This window comes from Podarcis tiliguerta, assembly GCF_965153285.1.
Source record: "Podarcis tiliguerta genome assembly, chromosome: 5".
Classification (NCBI taxonomy): domain Eukaryota; kingdom Metazoa; phylum Chordata; class Lepidosauria; order Squamata; family Lacertidae; genus Podarcis; species Podarcis tiliguerta.
This window is the reverse complement of record NC_139538.1, coordinates 86,787,734-86,810,741: the sequence shown is the minus strand read 5'-3', so window position 1 is coordinate 86,810,741 and position 23,008 is coordinate 86,787,734. Positions and strand designations below refer to the sequence as shown.

The window sequence follows — 23,008 nt, the reverse complement described above, 5'->3', positions numbered from 1 at the left end:
TTCCTGACAGTAAGGGCTGTTCGACAGTGGGATTTGCTGCCAAGGAGTGTGGTGGAGTCTCCTTCTTTGGAGGTCTTTAAGCAGAGGCTTGACAACCATGTCAGGAGTGCTCTGATGGTGTTTCCTGCTTGGCAGGGGGTTGGACTCGATGGCCCTTGTGGTCTCTTCCAACTCTATGATTCTATGATTCTAGGAAGAAAACTGTACAGGCACCTCCCCACTGCATTGTATTCATGCACAACCACGCATGCACGTGGTGCCAGGAAATAGAATCACACCAGAAAATGGCAGGAGGAGAGCTGGAGAGTCCATGTGGCTCATGTGGAGACCCTCCCCAGAGCCTGAAGAGGGCGCTAGTGAGGGAAGAGGAAACCCCAAAGAGACCTGAGGCACAGCGGGGCTTTGTTAAGATTGCTCAGCCGCCCTGCCTAACAGCAGTAGACGAAGCTGCTTTCCTGAGCAACCTCCATCCTCCAGCCGGTCCCAGAGCTTCAGCTCTAGATATTTTGGTCTGGATTGGAGAGGGAGCTGGAGGGCAGGGGGAAAATAGGCATTTAGAGGCTGCCTCCTAGATTATGGGATTTCACTTATGCTCACAGCGGCCCGGAACATAACACCTCCATAAGTGAGGAAACACCTGTAAATGGCTAAAATGTGAAGGCTTTGCTTGCTACTGAGTGGGTGACACTGTCCTAAGAAAAGGTTTACCCTAGATTTACCTATGGGTACCATGCAAGCATGGGTACCATGGGGACGCGGGTGGCGCTGTGGTCTAAACCACAGAGCCTAGGGCTTGCCGTTCAGAAGGTTGGCAGTTTGAATCCCCACGACGGGGTGAGCTCCTGTTCCTCAGTCCCAGCTCCTGCCAACCTAGCAGTTTGAAAGCACGTCAAAGTGCAAGTAGATAAATAGGTATCACTCCAGCGGGAAGGAAAACGGCGTTGCCCTGCTCTGGTTCACCAGAAGCGGCTTAGTTATGCTGGCTACATGACCCAGAAAAACTGTTTGCGGACAAACGTCGGCTCCCTCAGCCTTCAAAGCGAGATGAGCGCCACGACCCAAGAATCATTCATGACTGGACTTAACTGTCAGGAGTCCTTTACCTTTATAATGCAAGTATTTGCACAAAGCAGCGCTTGGAAACATACCTAAATTCCAACTTGCAATCCCTTATATACTCAGATCTGTGCCATGCGTTAGTATGTTTACTCAAGAATTATGTTCTACTCTGTTCAAGGTGGAATGGCTTGCTTCATAGTACAGTTATACCTCAGGTTACAGACGCTTCAGGTTCTGCGTTTTCGGGTTACGGATGCGCCAAAACCCGGAAATACCAGAACGGGTTATTTCCAGGTTTCGGCGCTTCCGCATGCGCAGAAGTGCTGAATTATGACCTGCGTGTGCGCAGACACAGCGATGCGGGTTGCGAATGTGCCTCCCGCACAGATCACGTTCGCAACCCGAGCATCCACTGTACTTGTGCTTGGAATATCCTGTGATTGAATCTGGATAGCTTGAAGTATATAAGCGCTATCAACAAGAATACAGCAATAATCAATGGAGAAATGCAAATCAAGTGAACACTTTGGCTAAGCTTTGCTTCTGACATCACCATCACTGCCTTTCCCTGTCTGCTAGGGTAGCCATTGATGCATCACTAGAGTAGAGGAAAGGGACGCGGGTGGCGCTGTGGGCTAAAACATAGAGCCTAGGACTTGCCGATCAGAAGGTTAAACTACAAAAGTATCAAAATTAAGAATAAACTACAAAATTAAGAATAAACTACAAAAGTATCAAAATTAGCTGGGGGAAAGGCAGTGGTGGTGTTATAACCACATCTGCCAAGAGGGGGAATTTTGTTTTCTCTCCAGGTTTGGCGTTTTCAGGTACCTTTAGAGCACATTTTTATTGAAACTTGGAACCGCAAGAATCATAGCTGTCAAGTGTCCCTTATTTGAAGGGACAGTCCCTTATTCCAGCGCCATATCCCGCTGCTGTCCCTTATTGATGGATGTCCCTTAAATGTCCCTTAAATGATGTCCCTTAAATTTCAAAGGAAGCAGCTCCTCTCCCTCCCTCCCTGCCGGCCAGGGAGGAGGGAGGCTCCAACTGTGTTGCTTGGCTGTGTTGCTTGGCTGTGTTGCTCACTCAAAAAGAAGTCTAAGAATGACTGGGGAGTGGAGCTTGCATGCCTTGTGTGTGGCTAGTTAATGCAAGCTGAGGGGTTTTTTGAATGCTGGACACCATTTTGTTGCACGTGCTGCTGCAAACTTTGCAGTGCAAAGCCAGGCCGGGGAGCCATCTTAAGTTGAGGCTGCATAGGCCTTGTAGTGCATGTGATTCAGATTCTATTCAGTTGAACCTCTGGTTACAAAGTTGGTTGGACAGTGTTCTCGAGCTACCAGCATGAGTTTGACCAGACTGCAGGAGGACAGGAAGACTGGAGTGCCTGGAACAGGTGAGGCTGCAGGTCCCTTATTTTGGCTGCAGGTCCCTTATTTTGGCCGCTGGTCCCTTATTTTCAAGGCTGCTGGTCCCTTATTTTCAAATCTGTAAGTTGACAGCTATGGCAAGAATAGGGGGTGGGGAACCAGTTGCTGTCTATATGTTGTTTTGCTCTCTGGGATCATGGGAGCTGCAGTTCCACAGCAGATCCCTGAGCTGGACTGATGATCACAGAATCATAGAATTGGAAGGGGTCACAAGGGTCATCTAGTCCAACCCCCTTCAAGTCAGGAATCTTTCACCCAACCTGGGGCTCGAACCCATGACCTCCAGAGATGAAGGGGTCTCATGCTTTACCAGTTGAGCTATCTGTATGATTCCACACTGAACTCTGAAACTTTGGAGAAATCTCCACTGTATGGCTATTTCACAAGAACTTGGTACACTTTTCTTATAAAGTATTATCTTTTACAAAACAAAACTGATCTTAAAGCTGCTGAGTGTGATCTTGTGCCTGTCTAAGCAGAGATGAAACCAGTAAATTAAATATTTGGACATTATCAGAACACCAGATTTATGGACTGGTTCTGTTCTGCCTGTAAATTCTGAACATTCAATTCATTTTGAAACCACTATGATCAGCCCCAGCCGGTACTGTCTGAGGGCTGATGAAATTTCTGGTTTGGGCTGACCACCCCCCCCGCCCCAAACTTCTAGCTGCTTGGTGATTTGGGTGTTCTAAGCTGAAAATATGAGAAAATGTGATTGGAAAAATTGAAAATAAAACACAGCAAGTGTTTCTATATCAGTACTCCACCACAGAATGAAGGACAGGGGAATTCATATCCCAGAGCTTTCGTTTAGCATCACAAGGAGTGGCATTCATGGGTTGGTTCTCAGGGCAAAACCTACCCCACCCTTAGGTTTAGGGTTTATTTGTCTCCCACAAATAGCTTGGGGGAAAGGCTTAAACCTTAGCCCCTACTGCAGACCCAATCCAAACTGGATCCCAGTGAAACAAATGGGATCTTTTTTGTGGCAGAGCCAATCCAGATCAGGACCGCACTAGGCGGCAAATGGTTTAAGCCCCTTAACTCCCACACCCCATGCTAAAGCAGGGTCGAGAAACTCTTCCTATAGTCTCTTTTTCATCCACCCCCCCATTCATCTACACCCACATATATCCACTCTCTGTTAGCATACACCCATTCTTTAATTCCTATTCATTTCTTCATTCCCTCTGTCTTGCATATAGCAATGAGGGTTTGAATGTGTGTGTGTGTGTGTGTGTGTGTGTGTGTGTGTGTGTAAGAAGAATTTTAAAAAGGAATGGGGAAAATTTATAAAGTATTTAAGAGAACACTGTTGTTATTGTTGTTTAGTCATTTAGTAGTGTCCGACTCTTCGTGACCCCATGGACCAGAGCACGCCAGGCACTCCTGTCTTCCACTGCCTCCCACAGTTTGATCAAACTCATTCTGGTAGCTTTGAGAACACTGTCCAACCATCTCGTCTTCTGTCGTCCCCTTCTCCTTGTGCCCTCCATCTTTCCCAACATCAGGGTCTTTTCCAGGGAGTCTTCTCTTCTCATGAGGTGGCCAGAGTCTTGGAGCCTCAGCTTCACGATCTGTCCTTCCAGTGAGCACTCAGGGCTGATTTCCTTCAGAATGGAGAGGTTTGTTCTTCTTGCAGTCCATGGGACTCTCAAGAGTCTCCTCCAGCACCATAATACCAAAGCATCAATTCTTTGGCGATCAGCCTTCTTTATGGTCCAGCTCTCACTTCCATACATCACTACTGGGAAAACCATAGCTTTAACTATACAGACCTTTGTTGGCAAGGTGATGTTTCTGCTTTTTAAGATGCTGTCTAGGTTTGTCATCGCTTTTCTCCCAAGAAGCAGGTGTCTTTTAATTTTATGACTGCTGTCACCATCTGCAGTGACCATGGAGCCCAAGAAAGTAAAATCTCTCACTGCCTCCATTTCTTCCCCTTCTATTTGCCAGGAGGTGATGGGACCAGTGGCCATGATCTTTGTTTTTTTGATGTTGAGCTTCAGACCATATTTTGCACTCTCCTCTTTCACCCTCATTAAAAGGTTCTTTAATTCTTCCTCACTTTCGGCCATCAAGGTTGTCTCATCTGCATATCTGAGGTTGAGTAAACAACTAAAAACATTGGCAACATTTGAGTAATACTTGTAATGTATGAAAAACTATGGGAAAACGGAAAATTATTATTTTTTAACAAATTAGAGAATATAAGATAAGCAGTACATAAGATTGATAATGGTAACCATGGAAGGGTTGAGGGAAGTTGAAGGATTCAGAGAATCCTAAATGAAGAGGTGAATGGTGTGTTTGAATTTAAATTTGGTATGTAAAATTTAATAAAAAATATATTTAAAAGAAAAGAAAGAATAAACGGCCTCGGTGCAGTATACCTGAAGGAGCGTCTCCACCCCCATCATTCTGCCTGGACACTGAGGTCCAGTGCCGAGGGCCTTCTGGCGGTTCCCTCACTGCGAGAAACGAGGTTACAGGGAACCAGGCAGAGGGCTTTCTCGGTAGCGGCGCCCGCCCTGTGGAACGCCCTCCCATCAGATGTCAATGAGAAAAACAACTACCAGACTTTTAGAAGACACCTGAAGGCAGCCCTGTTTAGGGAAGCTTTTAATGTTTGATGCATTATTGTATTTTAATATTTTGTTGGAACCTCAATATTCTGTCACCATGAACACTAACCCCCACATGTTAGTTGAGCTGATGTTGGGGGTGTTTCTTTAAAACAAAACTTCTGATTCTTTAATTTTGTCTTCTTGGGCCGGGGGCAGGTGGGTGGGGAGCCAATGGCTCTATGAACATAATAAGCATAATTGGCCATCCTTTTGTCCCATGCTGAAAATAGATGGAAAACGCGTTAGGTTTGCTATAGATTTATCATGAAATGCTTCCTCATAATTTCCCCTAATTAAATTTATATTTTATACCTTTATTTTTTCCAAATATTTTCTTTGCCTCGAGGAGCAAAAAATAAAATAAAATAATGGTCGGCTCTTTTTGGATCTTACATACATTAAGATTATTTTCATGCACTCAGCCATTGTAATCCTACTGATAAGCCCCAACTGACCCTTCCCTTCACATTTTGGGATTAATGGAGCAATTAAATACTGAGGGGGCTCTGCCAACTGAGAGAGAAGCTCACTGCTGGAGACCTCCCCGGTGCCATTTTGCCGGTGGGCTTCTGTTGGTGTTAGGACTATGATGGGGGAAGCTATGAATCCACAGAACCCCAGGACCCCATGTCCTTTTGACACACACTCCCAAAGGACCTAAAACTACAGCAGCCCTAGAGCTGGCATATTTAATATTCTCCTGTTGACCACAATGAGAGGACAAAAATAAGAATACTCCAGCTCTTACACTCACTTGCACACAGACCATAGCTGTCAAGCATCCCTTATTTGGCAGGACAGTCCCTTATCCCAGCGCCATGTCCCGATGATGTCCCTTAAATTTCCCGGGTTTCAAAGGAAGCAGCTCCTCTCTCTCCCTCCCTGCCCACCAGGGAGGAGGGAGGCTCCAACTGTGTTGCTTGGCTGCGTTGCTCACCCAATAAGGAGTCTAAGAACAACTGGGGGGTGGAGCTTGCATGCCTTGTGCCCATCAAATCGGCCGCATTGCCTGGGGACTCGCCTTTGCTCAGCGCTTCCCAGTGGAGAGGTGACGGTGGTTTTCCTTGCTGCATCCCCTTTGCTGGGTTGCTGCGTTGTGGGAACCACCGCTTGAGGCTTCGTTTGGCTGCTGGCTGGGCTTTCTGCTTTTGGCTCGGAGGGGCTCAGAAGTTGAACCTACCTGTGCTGGGAAAATCCCTTATTTTGGCTGCTGATCCCTTATTTTCGAGGCTGCTGGCCCCTTTTTTCAAATCTGTAAGATGACAGCTATACTCTGGTGTGAGCCAACTGACTCTCACTACAGCTTGGAATCAAAAAACATGTCTCTTTGGGTCCCCATCTTTGGCACGGCCAGAGCACGGGAGCCCAAACGGGACATTCAGGATTGGGATCAGCAGCCAGGAAGGCTTCCATTAATCGGGAATGTCCTGCTTAAAATGGGACAATTGCGCAGTGTGCCCTTTCAACTCAGCCATGCGACTTGGCAACCCAGCAGAATTTAGCCAGCAAAAACAGTTTTAAGGTACCCCTGCCCGTACGGGCCAGTCTTGACAGACTCTAGGGTTGTGCGCCCATCTCACTCAAGAGGCCGGGGGCCAGCGCTGTCCGAAGACACTTCCGGGTCACGTGGCCAGCGTGACATCGCTGCTCTGGCTCGCCAGAGCCGCACACGGAAACGCCATTTACCTTCCCGCTAGTAAGCGGTCCCTATTTATCTACTTGCACCCGGGAGTGCTTTCGAACTGCTAGGTTGGCAGGCGCTGGGACCGAACAACGGGAGCGCACCCCGCTGCGGGGATTCGAACCGCCGACCTTTCGATCGGCAAGCCCTAGGCGCTGAGGCTTTAACCCACAGCGCCACCTGCGTCCCCAGCAAAAACAGTGGTGCATGTCAAATTCCTTCAGATTCCTTCTAAATTAAGCTTACCAGATTTTTTTCAATGAATCCAGAGACACTTTTCAACTTCAGTGGATTTTGTATGGGGACTGATTTGTAAATCTGAGGACTGTCCCTGGGAAACGGGGACGTCTGGTAACCTTATTCTAAATTGCGTTTGGAATAGGGGTGAATTACACCAGCATAATTTGCACCGGCTTTCTGTAGTAGGATTGCTCTGTTATTCTGTCTGCTAGCATAGATTATTATATATATTTTATAACCTCGACCCAATAATAAAATGAAACCAAACAACATAGTCAAATTAAGATCTTTATCTTTTTTAATGTATTAATATTGCACCCGTCACATTCCATGTCTTACTAGGGAAATTAGAAGTTAAACAGCAATAATTAAACAGCTGAAACAAAGGAGGTGAATAACTCATTTGAAAAGGTTTTTATAAAATTTTGCATTTAATCTATCTGAAGCAGAAGCCATAATGATACTTACTCTTCTGTATATATTGCTTTTTCTTATTTCACTTTTTTGGACGGTATATTAATATACTTTTTAAAAAATTGATCTTTTTGAAATGGATAGGTGTCCTGGGCCCAACACAAACTTGAGCTTGACAGCATAGCTGTCAACTTTTCCCTTTTCTTGCGAGGAATCCAATTTGAATAAGGGAATTTCCCTTAAAAAAAGGAAAACGTTGACAGCTATGGCTCATAGGAGGCCAGTGCAGATTTCTCAAGATGTTGGAATCAAATAATGACTGCTCCCCACATTAAACAGGGGGCGCACTTTGCGTGGTCGCGTGCAGACCCCTAGACCCCATGCAGTTCCCATTAGCACAGGCTTGGCTTTGCCTTCACCAGGTGGGATACCTGGAGGTCTCTGCCTACCTCAGCCAGTTGCCCAATCCCGCCTGGGGAGGCATTGCCAAGGTGTTCAGGCCAGGTAAGGGGAGAGACCACTCTGCCCACAGAATAGGGGGAGGATCTTACCTGGGAATCATCAGTTGGCTCCAGAGCTTCTCCCACCCTACCCACCCTCAGTTAAGACTTCTTTTGCAGGCTAACCTTTTCTCCACAGGTACGCGGGCGCCTTTCCTGTACAAAATGCCACAACTTTGGCAGTTTCAGGCCTTGGACCAAATCCTTTAGTCTATCTTCCCTAAATAGGGAAGATAGGGAATAGGTGGGCATGTAGTGGTGACCCCCCCCCCCATTTCTTTGTGGCAGCGATACCAGGGTTCCCCGTTAAAGGGGTGGTTTTGAGAGGAAGTATTGGCCATACACCTAGAGGTTGTCATTGCCCTCCCCTGTGACGGCAGCGTAACAGGGGGCAGGTTCCCTGCTTGAACATATATTCTCCAGAGCCAGCCCATCCCCATCCCCCACAGATAACCCTGATGTTCCCCAGATCCCCAGCGGGGGACTGGGAGGGATAACGCCCAATACCTGAGCTAAGTTCTACCTATACCTGAAACATAATAAAGTTGTGGCCAATTTTAATCCCATAGCACGTTGTCTTGAGTCGTTATTCCACTTGGGGGCCGCCCAGGGTTTGGGGGACTCCGCCTGTCCACGCAATATCTGGAAGCCACAAGTTCCTTACCCTTGGCTTCTTGTGCCATAAAAGAACAACAAACACACCCATCTTGTTCTTTTCTCTTCTCAGAATCAGTTTTGAGAGACCAATCGCTTCTGGTTCTAAAATTTTATTTTCTCTCTCCTATGTTCCTATGAAGACAACGAGTGTCAACAGTGTACTTTGCTCCCAATTCCCTGCTGACCCCCCCCCCCCGGCTTTATACAATGAAATTTTCTGAAATGTAGCCCACAATGTTAAGTTGTGGGTGAGCATATCAGACGACACAGCAATTCTTCAAACAGCTCTTGTTTATTTACAGGCCAGAACAGAACTGAACTGAAGGGTTCAGCCAGCCTGCTTATATAGAGCTCCACTACAATGCAACTGTAACACTTTCTGTAACTATCCAGTCACTGAACGTCACTTTCAGTCCCTTATTTGCATATGTGGACCTGAGTGAAAACTATCTACAGTACACTGGTACCTCGGGTTACATACGCTTCAGGTTACATACGCTTCAGGTTACAGACTCTGCTAACCCAGAAATAGTGTTTCAGGTTAAGAACTTTGTTTCAGGATGAGAACAGAAATCGTGCTGTGGCAGCAGGAGGCCCCATTAGCTAAAGTGGTGCTTTAGGTTAAGAACAATTTCAGGTTAAGAACGGACCTCCGGAACGAATTAAGTACTTAACCCAAGGTACCACTGTATCCCCCTGCTGGCCTAGGGTGAGAACTTCAGTACATAACGCACAAGGTCAGAGTGGACTCGCCTTATCACCAGGCCTCCATCTCCCAACCCACAAAGTCAATCTGGCAAACCACAACGGTGGGTGGTCTCAAGGACTGCTGGGAGATTAAGGAGAATCGACGCAAACCTATTCCACGCTGTTCCTTTCCCGAAACAAGTTACCTGTCAGAGCAACCAAGGCGAAAATCAGGCCTCAACCCAGGTTAAAATGGGTCTTGATAATCCACTTCTGCCAAGTGCTTCTAGAGCTGGCCAGCCACCAGTTGTCAATCACTGTCAACAATAGGCTGCTGTAGCATTACAAGCTGTCGGGTGTCTGTTATGTATCAGTGAAGCCAAACCCAGCATGAGGACAGAGCGAGGGGAGTAAACAGCACCTGCTGCACTGCTATTTGTCATGCAGACACCCTATTGGGCAAGAAGGCTGTCATCCCCCTCCATTTGACTTATTTGCAGAATCCACCTTTCTCAATAGAGATTTGCAAGCGGTGCCATTTTATTGCTGTATTCATCCATGTTTGAAAATACCCAGCTTGCTGGAATTTGGCAAACTGCTGCTGTGCCAAAACCTGCCCTCCAATTTGCCACAAATTTTATTCCCCGGCAAAACAGACCTGCCTTTTTCACAGGGCACCTTAGAATTTCTTTCTAACATGGGTTGGTTGAGCCTACTTTATCATTTGCATGGCGAGTTCCCACCTCCCACCAGAAGAAATAAAGACACAAGACACCATAATTAAGGTTAATGGGCAAAAATTGGCCACAACTTTATTGGTTACAGGAAATGAGCGGTATTGGCTTAGGCATTGGTCCTAATCAATTATCCAGCTTCAGGCTGTCTGCCTGAGAGGCCAGGAAGGGTTAACACCAGCAGGGGGAGCCCTGCTGATGCACATCAACTAGGCACTCCCCTGGGGTCACCGCTCGGGGGCGTGCCTTGGGCCCTGGCCTCCCTAGGCTTTGGACGGGGCCCCGCCCCGCGGAATACTTTACCGGACTACCCTTCGCAACCGGGGGAGGTGATGGCACTCCTCCCCGCCATCCATCTACATAACAATAACCTGACCAATGCCTCACTGCCAAACCGTGGAAGTTGTGACGATTTGCTACAAGGTAGGCGAAAAAACCAAATGGCCGGTGCCAATTTGCCAAGTGGAAAAATTCCTACCAGGCCCCTCAATGGCGACCAACCGAGGTCCATAGCAAGGTCAGAAGGGGAACCTTAAAGGCTGGGCGGGTGGGAAATTCCCCAGCTGATCGGCGGCGGCAAAGAGGGAGCTCCTCTGCCGCGCTTACCTTAAGTGCGGCAAGCCACATCCCCTGAGCCAGCCGATAGGCTGGCCAGGGGATGACGCAGCAGAGGATTCCCCCTGTACGCTCAGGGCTGAGAGCCAGCCTCCGCATGGGTGTTGGGGGCGGGAAGCCCGCAACCCCACCTCCCTAGGGTTGGAAGTGGCTTTCAGGGGGGCAAGGTTGGTATACGCATTTTTCTTCCCATTAGACATTTCTTCAACACACAGCAGCCTCCCCAGGTGCCCGAACTTCCTGATTTATTCTCCTGGGTTGTTATGGAAGTGTGGGAGGCTGACTTTGTTTTTAAGGAAAGTGCTTTCTTTTACTTTTCTGCACTGATTTCTTTACAAGTAAGAAGACTTCTCTTAAAAACAAAAACAAGCTGTAGCCCAATACAGACTAGACAGCACCCCTAGCTTCTGCACTTATAGGAAAGCCCAGCTGAGGACATGATTTGGTTTTCAGTAAGCACAGGCACCCAAGAAGGCTGCTGAGTGCAGAGATAATTTGCAGAATAAAATGAAGGAAACTCACAAACACCCCTTGGCCACTTTGTAAGTAAGCTGACCGCAACAGAAACCAAGCACCCCATCCACAATAATTTCAATGACATTTTCCCACACTTCCGATAAATTTTGAGTGCAGGTTGACCAGATGGATCTTGTGGCTGCTGCCAGCACTGAAATCAGATGCTACAGCTGTCAGTCACAGAATTGCATTCGCGGCCCTGTCTCTCTGCCTCCTCATGCCTCTCTCTGCCTGGCATTGCCCATTCATGAACAGCTTGGGGGGAGGTTTCAAAAAATTAGAACCCATTCCAACACCCCAAAATGGTCTCCAAGTCCCAGAGCCCCAGAATACCTTGGAATCCAGAGGCCTCTGATTCTGAGGAGGTCTGAAAAGAATAATTGCCATGGGTAAGACATAAGTGCTACCCTTAATACTGTGGCCCCTCATAATTAAAACCATAACATAGCAGATCCTCCAATTGTCCCTATTTTTCAGAAACAGTCTCAGATTTACAGAAGCCATCCCAGTTTCTGATTTAATCCCAGAATGCCCCACTTTTCCTTAGGGCGTCCCTATTGTCATCAGATAAATATTGGAGGGTATGGAGTTATGCAACCCCCGAGCCAAGGAGATAAGTAACTATACAACCTTTAGAAGACATCTATAGGGAAGTTTTAAAAAATGGGTTTTTTATGTTTTTATATTTGTTGCAAGCCACCCAGAGTGGTTGGGGCATCCCAGTCAGATGGGCGGGGTATAAATCATAAAAATATTATCATTATGGAATAGGATAAGTTTTTTTAAAAAAATGTTTAATATTTTCATATATGTTGGAGCATCTGGGACAAACCAGTCAGGTGTGTGGGGTATAAATAATAAAGTTGTTGTTGTTATGGAATAGGACATCTCTATTATAACTGGAGAAATGTTGGAGGGTACGTTAAGCATGATGAATAAATGGTTAAAAGGGTGCATCGTTTTGCCTCTTTTTTACACATTTTTATGGTGCTTTGAGAAGGGGGTTGGGTTGCTTTCGACTAATTGTGGAGTGTACCATCTCTTACGTACTCAACACAGTAGACCAGGGGTCGGCAAAGATCTTGTGGCTTGGACCGGTTCATGGTCTTGCAGATGCCGTAGTGGGCCGGAGTGTGTGTACACGCACACATGCGCAAACACTACTGTATTTTTCGCTCTATAGGATGCACCTTTCCCCCTCCAAAAATGAAGGGGAAACGTGTGTGCGTCCTATGGAGCGAATGCAGGCTCCTTGGCTTCAGCGATAGCAACTGGAAGCCTCCGAAGCGCAGAGGGACCGCTCCCTCCATGCTCTGGAGGCTTCACGTTGCTTTCGCTGAAGCCTGGAGAGCGAGGGGGTCGGTGCGCACCAGGCTTCAGGCAGCTATCCGCAAGCCTTCAGAGTGCAGCAGGAGTTCCCGCCGTGCTCCGAAGGCTTGCGGATAGCAGCCTGCAGCCTGAAACCTGGGGAGTGCAGTGCCAACTCCCGCTGCACTCCCCAGGCTTCAGGCAGCTATCCGCAAGCCTTCGGAGTGTGGCTAGCATCGCTGAAGGCGGTCCCCACTCTGCTCCACTCCGGTTTAGCGCAGCGCACGGGAGCCGACCGAACAGGAGGCAGGGTCCAGGGGTCGGTGAAATGACCCCCATGGGCCGGTTGTGGCTCATGGGCCTTAGGTTGCCGACCCCTGCAGTAGACATACTGGAACATCCCCGCAACACCCTTATTCTCACACAACTTCTCTCACGCTAGTCTGTCCGGAAGGCATGTCTGCAGATCAATGCAATGTGCATGTGCAGGAAAGTGGCGATTACTGAGCGGCGAGAGACGAATTTCTGCACTTACTCCGTGTGCCCTCCTTAATTACTGTTTCGACCAGGGCTGAGGCCTGACATTCAGAACCGGTTCCAGGCCCACCGCCAAGCCCGGCTTCAAATGAACTGCTATCTGCGAAGCTTTATTTATAATTAAAACTAACCTGCCCCTGCTCAAGCTGACTCCTTTCGGTTCAATCTGTGCACCTGCTGCTGCCACAAATAATTCCGCTCCTTTCCGCAGTCATTCCACAGTTCTGGCCAAGGGGAGCAAATAAAGGGGGGCCTGCAGCTGTGATTGACAAGCAATTAAGAAGGAGGGACAGAGAGGACCTGTCCCTTTTGTTCATAGGTCATAACAGGGGCATAAGGGCTCTCCTTTATTGCCGTCGCTTGCCAGTTGCAGAGCGGCCTTTGCTTCCATTGGCTGGAACGGAAAAACGAGGCGAGGAGGAAATGGGCTGACTTCTTATGGAGAAGCCAGCAGCCCCCCAAGTTGTTGTTTTCCTTTGTAAGCGTAGCTTGATGTTGGGAACGTGGAAGTTTGCAAACTTGTGTTCTACCCAGGCAATTAAGCACACAACCCCTCGCAGTGTCCCTATTTTCCAGGGACAGTCCTGGATTTACAGAAGCTGTTGCGGTTTCTGATTAGATCCCGGATTGTCCGGCTTTTCCTTAGAACATCCCTATTTTCTTCGGAGAAATGTTGGAGGGTACGGAATTCTCCAACCTCTGAGCCAAGGGGATGAATAACTTTGGAATCTTTAGAAGACATCTGAAAGCAGGTTTTTTTTTAATGTTTATTGTTTTACTGTGTTTTTATGTATGTTGGAAACTGCCCAGAGTACAGTGGTACCTCGGGTTACATACGCTTCAGGTTACATACGCTTCAGGTTACAGACTCCGCTAACCCAGAAATAGTGCTTCAGGTTAAGAACTTTGCTTCAGGATGAGAACAGAAATCGGGCTCCGGCGGTGCGGCAGCAGCATGAGACCCCATTAGCTAAAGTGGTGTTTCAGGTTAAGAACAGTTTCAGGTTAAGAACAGACCTCCGGAACGAATTAAGTACTTAATCTGAGGTACCACTGCAGTATAATAATAATAATAATAATAATAATAATAATAATGGAATAGGATACCCCTCTTTTCATCAGAGAAATGTTGGAAGGTATGAGCATGGACTCTAGATCAGGGTTGTCTTAAGCATATGTGGTGCCGGGGTACAAAGATCTGCCCAGCAGGCTCCCCCCCTCCGGTTGCCCAGTTCCAGGTGTGCAGGAGGGCAGAACCGGCCAGTCACCTCAGCGTCTCGCTGGCTTGGTCACCCCTGAACTCATGGCACAGAGCCGCCCACAACAGAAGAGCCTGTCAAGGCACTCCGACTAATGGGCAGACTCTTCCCCAGACTCAACTCTTGGGCCTGTGTGCTGGTCCTGAGGGTTAACCATGCGGCGAGGTCTGAGTCCAGTCCGAGGTCGAGGTTGCGGTATGGAGGCCGTCCATCAAAGCTGAAGGCAGGTCCAAGGCAGGGAGTCGGGTGAGGTCAGGAACTCTGGCAGGAGAGCAGGACAGGGTGTAGGCAGGAACAGGCTACCAACAATGTTGCTCCCGCAACCAGGGACTGGGGCTGGCTGGCTTTTATCTGCCCCGAGGCATAGGGCGGTCCCGGTCCACAGGTGACTTGCCTCTCCTGGCCTGGAGGCAAGCACTCCTCGTACGAGAACTTAGTTCCCTCCGCCTCTCTGCCCTGAGCCTCTGCAGCTCAGGAGAGGCTGGAAGGTTACCAGACCCAGAGGCAACCTCAGCTTCCCCTGACGGGGCTGAGAGTGCAGCACCTGCAAGCAATGGGTCCTCCATCATCTCAGGAGCCAGAGCAGACTCAGCTGGTGCCTGCACCTGAGGATCCAGCACAGGTGAGGGCCCTTCAGGCTCAAGCCCCAGCCCTGGCTCAGCTGGTTCTGGAGGCAGGGACTCCTGTGCAGGCTGGGATTCCTCAGATTCAGCCTCCGAGTCCGAATCCCAGGCCATCACAGCCTGGCACCCCTGAGAGCCTGGCGCCTGGGTGCCCTGCACTCCTAGCCCCTATGGGTAAGACGGCCCTGCTCTGGCTGTTGCTCAGTTTTTTTGGCAATCTTCTCCCAAGGATAAAACAAGCTGCTGGCTGGATAATGGAGCCAACTCCTGGGGCCAAGATCCCTTTGCCCCACCCCCCATAAAATATTTGAGGGGCCCAGGGCCCCACAAAGTTGATGGGCACATCATTCAAATGGTGTGTGCGCACCGTAGCATGCAATTGATTATGCAGTGCGGGGCTTACCTACGCGCCCCCCGCCCCCGAATATTTTATTCAAGTTGGCACCCCTGAGGCTGGAAGTTGATGAAAGGAAAGGTAGAGAAGGAATTTCATGCAAAAATCCGTGTTGCCCTTGGGAAGAGAAACTGGCGGGGAGGCTGAGTGGGGAAAGCCCCCCCCCCCCCCCCAAAGTGAAGGTGGCTGAAAGAAATGGGAGAGAGGAGGGGGATTTCTGTAATGCAGCAATAGGAAGTGGGAGAGACCCATGGCAAGATTGGCCACGGAGCCCAGAAAATCTGGGACCTGGCTTTTTTTAGTTTTGCACAAAGTCATTGATCTTTTTTTTCTTTTTCTAAAATCTAAAAAATAATAATATTCAAGTTTTTGAGCTATTTTTAAGGAAATTTGCCAAAATCTACACTTCCAACATGGGTTGCCATAAATCCAGATTTTTCCCAGACATTTAAGCACTTTCTGCCCGGATACTGTTTCTGATGGCCCAATCCCGGCTACGTGCTGGAATAATAATAATAATAATAATAATAATAATAATTTATTATTTGTATCCCGCCCATCTGGCTGGGTTTCCCCAGCCACACTGGGCGGCTTCCATAGAAACAAAAAATACAGTAAAATATCACAGATTAAAAACTTCCCTGAACAGGGCTGCCTTAAGATGTCTTCTAAATGTCAGGTAGTTATTTATCGAATGAATGAATGAAACTTTATTTGCGTCAGCCATTGGCCATTGCAATAAAACAACAATACGATATACAAAGAATAGAAATAAAAAGTCAGTGGTATAAAATACATTTCAGGGTTCTGAATCAATAGTCAAATAGTGGGTCTTATTCTAATTGCCCCAGCTAAAAACCTTGCAACCTTTGCTGTCACCTTTCGCTATGTCCGGGAAATTCCGGATGTATGTTGCGAAGGTGGTATTATACAGGTGTGCTGTGTTAGGGAGCTGGACCATAAAGAAGGCTGATCACCGAAGAATTGATGCTTTTGAATTATGGTGCTGGAGGAGACTCTTGACTGCAAGAAGATCAAACATGTCCATTCTTAAGGAAATCAGCCCTGAGTGCTCACTGGAAGGACAGATCCTGAAGCTGAGGCTCCAATACTTTGGCCACCTCATGAGAAGGGAAGACTCCCTGGAAAAGACCCTGATGTTGGGAAAGATGGAGGGCACAAGGAGAAGGGGACGACAGAGGACGAGATGGTTGGACAGTGTTCTCAAAGCTACCAGCATGAGTTTGACCAAACTGTGGGAGGCAGTGGAAGACATGGCGTGCTCTGGTCCATGGGGTCACGAAGAATCGGACACGACTAAATGACTAAACAAGTCTAGAGACACAGCGAGGGAGCAAAGTTGTAAGCAGAGCAGATAAATCTGAGGTCATGCCCTGCCCGAAACTGCTAATCTGACCATGCTTGGTTGCCTGCCAGGCTTCTCCAGCCTCATCTCTCCATTTTCTTGGTCCCACACGGTTCTCAGGAGCTTTCAGCTGAACTCCAGTTATCGCCAAAGCAGACATAATCAAAGCAGAATGTACATGACGCTTAGCAGCTCGAGGCAGCAGATAGGGAGACATAACATGGTGTTTGGTTTCTCAGGTTTTGGCTCCTGCTCCAAGAATCCAGTGATTCCTTGGGTCAGCCACTGCCATAACCTTCAGCTTGGGTAAGCTGGCGGGCAAATATTTTGCCAGCTATCTGTTGGAGGGAGGGAGGGAGGTCAGGCTTTTTGCCTAATATGAATACACATCTTGAATGTCCTGATGATAAGTCACACAGAAGGGTTTATGAAGTTAAATTTAACTGTGTGTGTGTGCATGGGAGCACAGGCTGAAGAGGAGATGATTATTTTCTTCAATTGTTTGTCAGGCTTTTTGAGGAGGCTGACTAGTCTCTGTTGTCAAGGCCACTAGCAGGAGAGTTCCCCTTCCGCACCAGGATTGCGTCTGATACTTTTTGCACGCAAAATCTGGGCTCTTAGGACCCCTTCCATCTTCTGGGCTGAGCACTGGAGCCTCCACACCAGTTATTAGACCCAAACTGGTCACATTTTGAGGGGGCAGCAATTGTTAGTGGGTTTGACACAGTACGGTTTTGAAGCATGTTGGGCTTTCTGTTGTTGCTGGAGTCATGATTAAAAGCTGCTAGTTGAAGAAGAGAAGACTCTTTAATAGTTGTGTAGCAGACAAGCTCATACCCTCCTACATTTCTCCAATGAAACGAGGGACGTCCTATTCTACAATAATATTAATGATAATTATTTATAACCCACCCATCTGACTGGGTTCCCCCAGCCACTCTGGGTGGCTTGCAACATATAGAAAAACATAACAAAACATTAAACATTTTTTGAAAAAACTTCCCTATACAGGGCTACCTTCAGATGTCTTCTAAAGGTTGCATATTTACTTGGCTTGGGGGGTCACATAACTGCATAGCCTCCAACATTTCTCTGATGAAAATAGGGATGCCCTATGGAAAAGCAGGACATTCCGGGATCAAATCAGAAACCGGGCTGGCTTCTGGAAATCCAGAACATTTGGAGGGTTTGCTGTCAATACGTCTTTTACAGAAATGTTAAGCCCTCTTTTTCACCTGAGCGCCCTAGAGGTGGTGGCAATGACAACAGCCCAAATCAGCCCCTCTCAGGGGAGCCAACTTGAAGAAAATATGGGAGGTGCAGCTAAGCCCTTCCCCTCATGATCACATGACACAGTGCACCCACACCATTTGAATGGCAATGCCCATCAACCTTGGGGAAATAGCCTCCCTCAAATATTTTAGGGGTGTGTGAAGGGACCTCAGCCCCTGGGAACTGGTTCCTATGGCCCCTGCCAGAGATGGAGGCTTGAGTTTGCTTTGGTGGCCATGGAGCAAGGGTGCTGGAAGAAGGAAGAAGTTGCATAGAATACCAAGGACCGACTAGAGTTATTTAGTGGGTCATGGCTGTAAGGCTGGAAAAAATGGTGCTCCTGGCGTCGAGGGAAAAAGCCTGAAACCAAATCTTCCCCTTAGCCCCAAATCCAGCACACTGGGTACAGCTGCTGCAGACCAGGCTTCATCAACCTTGGCCCTCCAGAGGTTTTGAGACTACAATCCCCATCATCCCTGACCACTGGTCCTGCTAGCTAGGGATCATGGGAGTTGTAGGCCAAAAACATCTGGAGGGCTGAGGTTGAGGAAGACTCTGCAAGTGTCCCTGTTTTCCAGGGACAGACCTGTATTTACAGAAGCCATCCCAGTTTCTGATTTGATCCCAGAATGTCCCTCTTTTCCTTAGGCCATCTCCATTTTCACTGGAGAAATGTTGGAGGGTATGGAGTTATGCGGGCCTAGGAGATAAGTAACTATACAACCTTTAGAAGGCATCTGAAGGCAGCCCTGTAGTGGGATGCTTTTAAAAAAGTTTTATTATGTTTTTATATATATGCTGCAAGCCACCCAGAGTGGCTGGGTCACCCCAGTCAGATGGGTGGGGTATAAAACATAAAATTATTATTATGGAATACGATGTCCCTATTTTCATCAGGGAAATGTTGGTGGATATGTGAAAACAGATCTCATTAGCTGACTTGAGACTTCCGAATGTTAGCCTCCTTCTCAGGGTCTCCAGGGCAAGGACTAAAGTCTCAAGGCGAGGTACTGTATTTTTCGCTCTATAAGACACACCAGACCATAAGGCGCACCCAGTTTTTGGAGGAGGAAACAAGAAAAAAAATATTCTGAATCCCAGAAGCCAGAACAGCAAGAGGGATCTGGCTTCTGGGATAGCCTCTTGCTGTTCTGGCTTCTGGGACAGCTGCGCAGCCTGCATTCACTCCATAAGACGCACATACATTTCCCCTTACTTTTTAGGAGGGGGAAAATGAGTCTTATAGAGCAAAAAATACGGTAATAGGAACAAGTGGGCACACTGTTGTCAGCTTGGCTTGTGTGCTTCTACCATTACTGCCCTCCCCTGCTCATCAGACCACATGTTGGTCCCATGACAGAGCAAGTGCTGTCCACATCTCAGCAGCTTCAGGCCCCTGGCCTCCAAGGCACAACTCTCACACGATGCTCGCTGTCTCTCAGGTTCTGTGCTTCTAGGAGCCTGACGGGCCTAGCCTGAATGCCTTTCTAGTCTTCCTTTCAGGGCCATTTTGGACAATGACCCTAAGCAACGTTGTTATTGCCACTCCCAAGCAAAGCCGTTGCCATAAGAAAGTAAGAGTTTCCAACTGCCAGCCGCTTGTATCTTGCTGCACTGGCAGAGAAGCCAAAATGTTTTTCTTGCTCATCACAGTAACTCTATAGCTACACCATTTTGTGTAAGACACAAATTATAATTTCTGTAGTGCAAGACACATTAAGGAATACAAGAGGACAGGGGTTTCCATAATCTGCTGGTATATTACAAGTCGGAATAACGAAACACAGTTTTTGTGAGCTCAGATCTTGGCATCTGGACCTCAGAGGTCCAAGCTGTTGAGGATTGGTTTCCTAGATTAAAGGGAATACCGTTGAATAGTCCCAGTAATACTATCCTCGCTTCATAGGTAATTAACTGACATAAGACTATCTAACTGACATTAGACCAATGTCTGTCTAGACAAATGTTTGTGTCACACTGTGTGTCAAACAGCATTCTCCACACCCCAGTGTAATATATATCTGAGATTTATGAAGGTAAATCTTCAGCTAGAAAATAAAACTAAACATGATAAACCTTGCTATGCAGCCTTGGTTCATATGTAGTGACACTTGAACAGCCCAATCACGTTTACTCAGAAATAGAGCTTACTGCCCCTTGCTCTCACATATCTGTATGGAGCATTAATATCTTTACATTTGATTGCAACATTGGCTTGGATAAATCAGAGTAGAAAAATCTATCCATCTGGAGGACAACTTCCCTGCTTTTCAACTGAGTTCAAGAGATCTGGCCTGATGGGGGGGGGAAATAACAAACTGTTTCGTGTTTCGCATCTGATCAGTTTCACATGATGTGCTTCCATGCTGCCCTTGCGCACACAGCCGAAAGCACACATCACAACACCCATGCAGTTTCTTGCACCTTACCTTCTAGATCCAAGCGTTTTGATCAGAGGCGGAGGGCCACGGTGCTATCTTCAGCTGAGCCAGCTTCCCAGCACATTTATTTCCAAAGTAGTTCGCTTACCCCTCAGACTTCCTGTAAGTCATATCCTTTTGTGTGAATGAGAACAGTGGTTTTTCGAAGTGGAAGCAGCCAAGTCTTCCCCACTCCCCGCAAGATCCGCCCAAATAGGTGAAACGAAGCGAGAAATCAAAGTCCGTAAAACATACTTAAATATATCTTAGGCAAGGAGGAACCGAGTGTAGAACATGGTTGGGGAACAGCAAACATACGTATTGGAATAGCCACGCAGTGTCAAGTAACAAGCAGGCACTCACAGGCTATTTTTACACACAGCTTCTCTGCTGGCAATGCTTCAAAGATAACTGAGTGACAGAATATAATGTTCTGCGATTGGCCAGCCCCCAAGGGTGATTCAAACCATAAACCGCCGCATTTTCATGCCATCGGGTGGCGGGCGCAAATGTTTTCATGAAAGTCATCATTAAAAATAATAAGCCAGAAATGTGCCCATGAGTTATGCACATGATTGTCTTCGTGGTGTCATTTCATAAATAGCCCATTTCATCATCAGGGCAGGACAGATGTATCGCGCGCTGCATTCTCCGAGACACAGCCCTGCCTGTCCTTTGGAAGCCAATAGAAAGAGAGGCTTTAATAGGAAAGACGCTCCAGCATTGAGTTTCATTCTGAAGGTTGCAGTAAAATATTAGATAATGAGTGGATGTTGTATGTCATCAGCAAGCCGGGCTTTGCTCTTGCAAATAGGAAACGGGCTGTTCCCAACCTGGATCAAAGGAATTATGGAAGTCGTTAGCATTTACAGAAGCCATCCCAGTTTCTCATTGGATCCCGGAATGTCCTGCTTTACCTTAAAGGTAAAGGAACCCTGACAGTTAAGTCACAAGCGACTCTGCTGCTCATCTCGCTTTACAGGCCGAGGGAGCCAGCGTTTGTCCGCAGACAGTTTTTCTGGGTCATGTGGCCACCATGACTAAGCCGCTTCTGGCAAAACCAGAGGGAAGGTGGCCCTCAGGCTGAGAAAGGTTCTCCACCCATCTGTGCCCTCGGTTATTTCTTAGCCACGTTGAGAACCGTTAGCCAGTCTCCCTAAGAAAAGGGAGCCATACCTGACAACTATGCTAGGATTTTTATGTAAGGACTCATCTACACTGGTCAATCATAACGTTAAAAATGCATTATAAAAATGTGACACCAGAGGGCTATGTCTCTATAGTGATCCGTCGCCAGTGTCAAATTGCACTGAGAGCTATTTTTTTTACAGCGTTTTTCATATCAGTGTAGATCCAGCCTTAAATTCCAGCTCAGCTAACACTCTCCTGTGCAACGCTATGCAGCAATGTAGAATGTAGAATGGTACAGCTGTCTCTTTTCCCAACAGCATCAAAGCCAGTGCTTTTTTTTTCTGCAGGTACTCAAGGGAGCACTGTACTGGCAATTTTTTTCTTTAAAAAAGAAAAAGCACTGATCAAAACCATTAACAAGCAAAACAGGCACAGCAAGGCAAACTGTCTTTACAATTTTAGATTTAGGTAGGTAGCCGTGTTGGTCTGAAGCAGTCAAAATAAACAAATTTCTTTTTTATTTATTTTGTCTTTACCTGCATTTTCATGTGTTTTAAGTGAAAGAGCCTGGACGTAGCAGGACTTTAACATGGACTGAGCCAAGCTGAAGAGTCACCACAGCTGTTTCATCAAGCCTGAGCTGTTTTAAGTGAAGAGCTGCCAATCATCGCATAGTGGCAGGACTTAATGCTGGTGAAAACTAACCCTGAGTCATTAGATCAGTGGTCTAATATTTAAGCGATGAGACTACCAGATAACTCAGACGTTGCTCCTGTGTTCTGTCTTAAGAGCCAAACTAGATGTGATTGGAGCTGTACAGTTTCTTACCACATGCCTCTGCATTGTGAAACAGGAGGTTGGGGTATATTGTTTTGCAAGAAAGCTGTATAAAGAGTGTCTGCCCCCTCTTTATTATTATTTATTGAATTTATATACCCGGGGGTCTCAGGGCGGTTCACAGAAGAAATTCAAGATGTAAAACCACAAAATACCTAACAAAAATAAAAAGAACAACCCAATAGTGCCTTCTCCCCCCAAAACCCCACATTTTAAAAGGGCATAGGATGTAAATCGGATCAACCAAAGGCCTGGTTAAAAAGGAATGTTTTCACCTGGAGCCTAAAGGTGTATAATGAAGGCGCCAGGCGAACTTCCCTGGGGAGAGCATTCCACAGAAGGGGAGCCACTGCAGAGAAGGCCCCGTTCTTGTGTTGCCACCCTCCGGACCTCTCAAGGAGACACATGAAGAAGGGCCTCAGAAGATGATGTCAGGGTCTGGGTAGGTTCATATGGAAAGAGGTGGTCCTTGAGGTATTGCGGTCCTGAGTCATTTAAGGCTTTATAGGTCAAAACCAGCATTTTGAATTGGGCCCAGAAACTCATTGGTAGCCAGTGCAGTCGGACCAGGATCTGTGTACAATGGTACCTCAGGTTAAGAACTTAATTCGTTCCAGAGGTCCGTACTTAACCTGAAACTGTTCTTAACCTGAAGCACCACTTTAGCTAATGGGGCCTCCCACTGCTGCCGCCCC

General features: G+C 47.2%; 1 protein-coding gene across 3 annotated transcripts in view; it reads right to left on the bottom strand.

Annotated features, from left to right (window-relative positions):
- The window catches only part of LOC310677398 (cardiac-enriched FHL2-interacting protein), a 29,807-nt gene extending 9,099 nt beyond the window's left edge, over nt 1-20,708 (bottom strand). Inside the window, exon 1 of one of the 3 annotated variants that reach the window (XM_083440301.1) lies at nt 20,355-20,708. The gene's annotated coding sequence lies outside the window, so the exon portion shown is untranslated. Of the gene's footprint in view, nt 1-20,307 lie in introns of all 3 variants that reach the window. The other 2 variants (XM_083440302.1, XM_083440303.1) reach the window with 2 other exon arrangements.
- Nucleotides 20,709-23,008: the final 2,300 nt, after the last annotated feature.